Source organism: Cebus imitator, unplaced genomic scaffold (genome assembly GCF_001604975.1).
Source record: "Cebus imitator isolate Cc_AM_T3 unplaced genomic scaffold, Cebus_imitator-1.0 Scaffold64, whole genome shotgun sequence".
Taxonomy (NCBI): Eukaryota; Metazoa; Chordata; class Mammalia; order Primates; family Cebidae; genus Cebus; species Cebus imitator.
In genome coordinates, this window is record NW_016107379.1 from 297,999 (window position 1) to 306,203 (window position 8,205).

General features: G+C 37.9%; 1 pseudogene; it reads right to left on the reverse strand.

Annotated features, from left to right (window-relative positions):
* Window positions 1–52: 52 nt before the first annotated feature.
* LOC108305526 lies at window positions 53–801 on the reverse strand (annotated as a pseudogene).
* Window positions 802–8,205: the final 7,404 nt, after the last annotated feature.

Consider the following 8,205-nt stretch of genomic DNA (forward strand, 5'->3'; position numbering starts at 1 on the left):
TTTTTTTTTTTTTTTTTGAGTTTGATCTTATTTATTTGTTACTCAAAAAATCTTATTTCTGACTAGATTCAGATTTAGAAGTAGACGCTCACAGAGACAAAAGTCTGCATCTCTTCGCAATTTGTTCCTGGCGCTTCTGTTTAGCCTCCTTCATTCTCTTGGCCAAAAGTTTAGCATATTCTGCGGCCTCTTCCTTGTTTTTCTTAGTACGCTGCTTCTTCAGAGCAATACCCCGCCGCTTGTGCTGCAGGACACGTGGAGTAACAAGACGCTGAATCTTGGGTGCTTTAGTCCTAGGTTTCTTACCTTCTTTTTCTAAGGGCTTTCTTACAACATGCTAGTGGACATCATCTTCTTTAGAGAGATTGAAAAGTTTGCGGATTCTGCTAGCTCTTTTGGGCCCCAGGCGACGATGCACCATAGTATCAGTTAGTCCAGGAATATCCTTCTCTCCCTTTTTTTACAATAACCAAGTTGAGAACGCTCAGATTACATCCACAATGCTACCACGAACTGATTTTCCCTTTCTTTCTCCAGTTCTCCTTGGTCTGCAACAGGAATGCCCCTTACTCAGTAGCAGGCGGACACGGCCATGAGTCAAGACACCCCGCTTCATGGGGAAACCTTGTTTGTCGTTCCCACCACTGATTCGGACCACATAACCCTTCCATTGTTCACCCAGAGCGTCAGCAGCAACTTCTGTCGCCATACGCTTCTCATAAAAAGTACGAAGTTGGCGTTCATCGCCCACTTCGATGAGTTTCTGGCAGCCAGTGGCTGGGAAGAGATGTTCAGCTTCATCTTAAAGCAGCTATACGCCTTCCCAGCGCCACGGAAAAGGGGGCCAGCTTCCACTTAGCGCACGTCACACAGGGGCTTTCAGTTCTCCATCTTTTCCATTTCTTGATCCGTCCTCTTCATATTCCAGAAACTGTTTTCTGCTACTCATTTACATCTGTCATTGTTTCTGTGCTCCTTCTCCTATTGTACTAGTGCTTTTTTTTGTTTGTTTTTTAAAGTCAGAGAGCTTACGAAAGTTCACTGAATAGAAAGTTTACCTAAAATGTCTCACCTTGCTCTTCCTCAAATGGACCTTTTGTGACTATATATAGCTCTAGTTTCTTTTCAGAGACTCTTCTGTTCTTCTTGAGTTTTTGGCCATAGGATCATACCTAATTTGTTTCTTAATCGAATTGCTCTGAATATAGGTACGTTCTCTACCTTCTCTGCAACTTTATTTCATCAAATGAAAAAACAAAACAAAACAATATCCTTTAAATATAATGTGAAAAAACTTAAAGATATTTTGCCTCAGTCCGGACTTGTCAGTCTAAGAGAGGTTTACTCTTAAAGAGGTAGGTTTTCTTTCTTGCTTGCTTTTTTTTTTTTTTTTAATACCTGTAGGAACCCATTCTGTCCATGTGTCATATCTTATCTGATGCACAATGTCATAAATGTGGTTGAAATCTGGAAAAAATCCTGGATCTTTGGCACTTTTCCAAAGGCTAAAAGAAATGTTTGCAGAAATGGAAGCTGTTGTGTCCTGGGAGAAGTAAAATTGTTCTGCTTAAATCCAAGTTATTGTTTTAAAGAGAACAAAAACGAGAAGTTTGGAAGATGAAATGATGATTAATCCACTCTTGTAAGTTAGAGTACTCTTCTCCTTTTTGTTTTATTAGCTGCTGTGACTATGTTTCCTTGTACTAACCATCTTCCTGCAAGCACAGTGATCCCTATTTCCTGGGATATCATTTCCCCACTATGCTTTGCTTCTCCCAGTTTTATACCTACCTCTATTGTATTTTTCAGAAATAATTTTTTTCTATGAATTAAATCTTCATCATAAAGTTTAGAGGACTTGTTAATTTGACTTAAGTTTCAAGAGGATCTTTAGAAATTGAACAGTTAAAAGATATTAATTCAAGAATTTTTTTTTCTTTTTTTTTTAGATAGGGTCTCACTCTGTTGCCCAGGCTGGAGTGCAGTGGTGTAATCTCAGCTCAAGGCAACCTCTGCCTCCCAGGTTTAAGTGATCCTCCCACCTCAGCCTCCCAAGTAGCTGGGGTTATAAGCTTGTGCCGTCACACTCAGCTAATTTTTGCGTTTTTAGTAGAGACGGGGGTTTTGCCATGTTGCCCAGGCCGTTCTTGAACTTCTGACCTCAAGTGATCCATCTTCCTTGGCCTCCCAAAGTGATGGAATTTCAGGCAACACGCCTGGCCTAATTAAAGAATTTTTACAATTTTAAATAAAACCAGTATAAGAAACTGGAATAATCTGATGTTGATGTTGAAAAATATCAGAAATATCTTTGTTATTCTCCTAAGTTTATACATAAGAAAATGAAGGATCATGCAGTTTAAATAATATAAAGCCACATATCAATAATCAGCATTGCAAGAACTAAAACATTCTCTGTCATTTAATATAGTTTAATTTAATTGAACCAATTTAATATGATCAGTAAACCCTGAGATTAAGAGGAGGCATAAGTGACTTTTTTTGTTGATTCTATGTTTATGACTTTCACTTATTTTTTTATTTTATTTTATTTATTTTTTTTCTCAGATGGAGTCTCACTCTGTTGCCCAGGCCAGAGTGCAGTGATGCTATTTTGGCTCACTGCAACCTTCACCTCCCTGGTTCAAAGGATTCTCATGCCTCAGCCTCCTGAATAGCTAGAGCACAGGTGTGGGCCACCATACTAAGTTTATTTTTTTATTTTCAGTAGAAACAGGGTTTCACCACGTTGACCAGGCTGGTCTCAAACTCCTGCCTTCAAATGATCTGCTTACCTTGGCCTTCCAAAGTGCTGGGATTATAGGTGTGAGTTACTGTGCCTGGACTCTATCTAGTTTTTAAAAAGTTTTAGCTGAGTGTGGTGGCTCATACCTATAATTCCAGAACTTTGAGAGTCAAGTGGATGAACCCCTCACTGACTGCAGGAGTTTGAGACCAGCCTGGACAACAGGTGAAAACCTGTTTCTACAAAAAATACAAAAATCAGTTAGGTATGGTGGTGTGAGCCTGTAGTCCCTGCTACTCAAGAGGCTGAGGTGGGAGGATAGCTTGAGCCCAGCAGGCAGAGGTTGCAGGGTGCCACGATGGCTCCACTGTACTCCAGACTGGGCAACAGAGGAAGATTTTGTCTCAATAATAATAACAATAATAAATTTTACATATTTTACATTTTACAAATGAGATTGACACATGGAGGAGGTAAGTAACTTGTCAAATCATATGGTTAATCAATGGCAGAGCCAGAACTAGCACTGGCTTATGCATGCATTTGCTTACTCATGCAATAAATATTTTGAGTGCATACTCTGTTGCAGGCATTATGCTGGGTAATGGGGATTCAATTCAATAATAACCAAAATAGGGTCTCCAATGGCATAAGGGCCATGACTGGGTTGCTACATATCAATAATGATGGAAACAAGAGAATTCAAGAGCATTTAATTGTGGAATAGCAAGAATTCCTAGTTGATAGAACCTTCAGTGCTGATGTGGCCTGTTCCCCCTATAAAGCATACACGATCGTAGTCTTACATTTTTATTTCTCTTGATTCCTCTTACTCCATTAGCACTTTAAAGGAAAGACTAAATCAACATACTTTGCACATGCCAAAATGAAGAACTTAGGAAGAAATGAGCAGTCTATATATACAGTCCCTCATAAATTCATGTGATGCATGCCCTTTACTTATTTGTGGGTTCTGTAGTAAAGCAAAATGAAAGAAACCTTTGCTATTCTCTGAGTTGCCTCTCCTGCCAGTTTTTGAATCCAGACCAACTTTTGTAGACCAGCCTAGCTTAGGGCATATTGTTCAGTAAAAACTACTAAAAAGTGCAGCAGACTGTAGAATCTAATTCTAGAGAGAGTGAGACTAGAGGCAAATGTTCTGCTATTTGTTAGTTGGGCAATAAGTTCATACAAAGAAGTTTCCATATTTAACATTTACATGCTTTATACATCACACTGTTGATTTGCAGTTATACACTCTGACTGTTGCTTCTCACAGCTTTTATCTAATTACTAGAGAAGTAGGTGGGTTATTAATTTAAAATTTAATGAAAAGAATATGCTTCTTTTAACCTAGTACCTTAAAAGAATTGTTAAAACAAACAGTGTTCTTTAGAGAGACTAAAGGACCAACCAACACTCAACTCCTTTTATAGCTGAATTAGTGTGGGAGACAGACATTAGACAAATTGTCCAATAAAAGCTATATACAGTTGGATGCAATGGCTCACGCCTGTAATCCCAGCACTTTGGGAGGCTGAGGCAGGCAGATAACAACGTCAGGAGTTCAAGACCAGCCTGACCAACATGGTGAAACCCTGTCTCTACTAAAAATACAAAAATTAGCCGGGCATGGTGACAAGCACTTGTAATCCCAGCTACTTAGGAGGCTGAGGCAGGAGAATCGCTTGAGGCAGAGGTTGCAGTGAGCCAAGATCATGCCACTGCACTCCAGCCTGGGTGACAGAGTAAGACTCTGTCAAAAAACAAACAAACAAACAAACAAACAAAAAACCGTATATATTAAAACAAATTCATATAGATATAATTTTGGTAAGCAGAGACACTTTAAGAAGAAGAGAATACTTTTGAAAACACATTATGGAAGGACTTAGGTATGGATTAGTCTAGATTTGGGGTAGGGGATGAGCTAGGGAAGGCTTTTGTGAGAAGATGGCTTTTAAGCTGAAATATTAGAAAAATAAATAGAAGAAATCAATCGAAGAAAATCATGAGAAGTGGATGATTCATTGCAGAAGACAGAAGTACATCTTGGAAGACAGAACTTTTGTCTGATATTTTTCTCCATTCTTCCTGTTTTCCGTTTCAAGGACTGAGCCAGGCACACTTTGTCATTCAAATTATGTATTTCATAGTGCCAATTGGAACCACATTAAGATCTTGATTGTGATGACAGCCTACATGACTAAGCATTTGTCCCAACTCAGATCTGGACACCAAAAGAATGACCTTTACTATATGTAAATTTAAAAAAGAAATAAAATCAAGATAAAAGAAAATACAAATTAAGTTTACATCATTGACTACTGTTGCCCAGTTGCTTTTTCATCTTCATACTGTAAAGCAACAAGTAATATGTAAGTGTACACAGGATTATGTGTGTTTCCTAGAAACCCTAATCTCCCCCTTGCAAATAAAATATTTGCTCTTGTTTGTATTTGTCTGATTTTTTCCATTTCAGTCACAAGAGGGACTCTTTAATACGGCTTTAATAGGTAAACAGGCTAGGGAAATCCCCAAAAGAAAAATGTGTTTTGTAACATACTGATTTGACAAATGGAGTGTCATTTTAAGGCTTTATTCTGGCACTATCTGACAGTCACCTTTATTATCTAGAAGAGATATGGCTACACTTGCTGGTAGAACACATAATGGAGGTAGCAGAAAGTCATCACTCAAGTAATGACAAGACACGAGAGATCATTATTTCCTAGCCTGAAAAACTTGTGTCCCATTGTTGTTAAATTAGAGGCCTGCCATTTTCCTGTATGTCATCTGATGACATTATCTCTGATATTTATGACAAAGGAAACGCCCTGTGATTTTTACCACTCAGGATAAATAGCATTTTTTAATCATTCAATGGATTGAAGAAATCTGACTTAGGAAAGGAAAGCCCATTTAGATATATTTGTTGACTTGCATTGAAATGTCAATCCCTCTCTCCTCCAAAATGATTTCCTCCAAAATCTCCAAAGGGGAAGAAATAGAGATTCTATTTTGACAGTTAATGGTAGTGAGGTTTACAATGTCCCAGAAACTGACAGTCCTGATTAGCGCCTTAATTTTCACAACAATAATTGAAAAATTATTTCCCACAGTAGCTGGGAAGCAGCACTCCTTGAGGCAGAGGTTATTGCTGTTTCAATTTTACAAAAGAGGAAACTAAGGTTCAGAAAGGTCAAGAAACTTGCTCCAGGTGGCAGAACCAGGAAGTATTCTGAGAGTTGTGCATGTTAAGGAGGCTTCCATGCTTTATCTTCTTGGGTCAGGTGTGCTACTGGAGAGGAATAACACTGTATCGCTCACCCAAGCAGCAGCCAGTGCTGATGCTTAGATGTGGGCTGATTTCTTCCTGTCAAATGCTTGAATCTTATGTCAATTCATAGTTGGACCTTAGCATTTCCTGCTTCCCAGTATTAAGCTTCCCTGTAATAAACTTCTTTTGATTCCCTTTAAGGAGCTCTAACCAAAAAGTCCCCTGAGTTTTGCTTAGTTAACAATCTTGCTTTCAATGGCAGTATATTAACTATGAAACAATTGCAAAAGAACAATATAAGAGTTTCCTTCTGCCTTATTAATAAATAAAAGAGTAATACAAATCTTTTTTTTTTATTTATTTTTATTTTTTTTTTTATTCTTGAGAAAAAGTCTGGCTTTGTTGCCTAGGCTGGAGTGCAGTTGGTGCAGTCACAGCTTACTTCAGCCTTGAACACTTGGGCTCAAATAATCCTCCCACCTCAGCTTCCTGGATAGCTGGGACTGCAGGTTCATGCCACTATACCTGGCTAATTTTTTTAAAAAAAATTTGGTAATATGAGGTCTCACTATGTTGCTCAGGCTGGTCTCTGACTCCTAGATTCACATGATCCTCTTGCCTCTGCCTCCCAACAGGCATGAGCCACCATATCCAGGCATAAATTTGTAATAGCAATTTCAAATGTTAGTAACAAACCAGTGGTGATCTTTCACACTGATACATTGACATAGACTTTTTGTTTGTTTGTTTGTTTGTTTTGAGACAGAGTCTCACCCTATTGCCCAGACTGCAGTGCAGTGACATGATCTCGGCTCACTGCAACCTCCTCAGTAGCTGGGATTACAGGTGCATGCCACCATGGCCAGCTAATTTTTGTATTTTTAGTAGAGATGGGATTTCACCATGTTGGCCAGGCTGTTCTCTAACTCCTGACCTGAGGTGATCCACCCGCCTTGGCCTCCCAAAGTTCTGGGATTACAGGCACAAGCCACCATGCCCAGCCTGATATAGACTCTTTATGATTCTTCTTTTTCTTAAAACATGTAATCTTTTAAATTCTTAATCTTAGTCATGCTCAAAACTTTTACTAATATGACTTGTTATAGTAAACATACAGTCCTGTTGCTTATCTTTCTCTAACAAATCAAAGCACATAATAGATGAAACAATGCAGTAAGAGGTCAGAAAGTCTTTTTAAAACTTTAAAAATTAATCATAAATGAGGAAAACAAAGTTGACAAGATTGTATCTTCGTTTTAATAATGGAGAATTTGAGGTGAAAATGAGTTAAAATCTGTTGCAGCTTAGCCACTGCAAAGTTTAACTCAATCAACGTGAGGTTGTTTTAAGATACGTAGCTTTAACTATCATGGCATGAGGATATCTGTTACAAAGATATTCTGACATGGAAACCTGAAATGAATTCCCTTTCTTTTAGAGAGTGGATAGGTTATCACTATGGATCAGCGTCAAAAGAGATGATGCGTTGGTGACACTTGCCATCTTTATATAGTGTGGCAACAACAATAAAAATACTACTATTTGAAGAAGATATTTGAAAATGCAGATGGACTTCTTTAATTACCTTTCTTTCCTTTACTGTTGTCCTTCAAAATAAGGCAGATAAATTTCATTCATTCTATAATCCACAAATGTTCACTGGAATTGCCTTTCAGCTGCTGAAATACCAATAGATAATCATATCAACATTGTGAAAATCTACTGGACCAAGCTTCCTGTCACAAAAAAACAAAGAAGCTGATTAATTTTATTTGCTTTACTGTTTGCATGTCCCTAAGACAAAATGAACTGATTAAAATACTTTTATACTCATATGTTAGGCTTTTTTTGTATCTTAAGGTGCGTTATTTTATATACCACATAATTATATTTGTATAATGATTTCACATTCAGAGTCACACGTGTGTTATTTTCTTCTCACAACAAAGAATACTGGATCAAAAGTTATAACTCCCATTTTTATAGAGAACAAAAAAATGAGGCTTTAGAGTTTGATCATGGCTATGTAGCTACTCTGTGTGTGTGTGTGTCTGTGTGTGTGTGTGTGTGTGTGTGTGTTTGTATGTGGGAGTGGGCTACAGAATTAGACTTCATGTATATTGGTTTATACTAGCAGTTTCTATCATTCCCTGTGCTGTCTTTACAAAATGAACTAAGT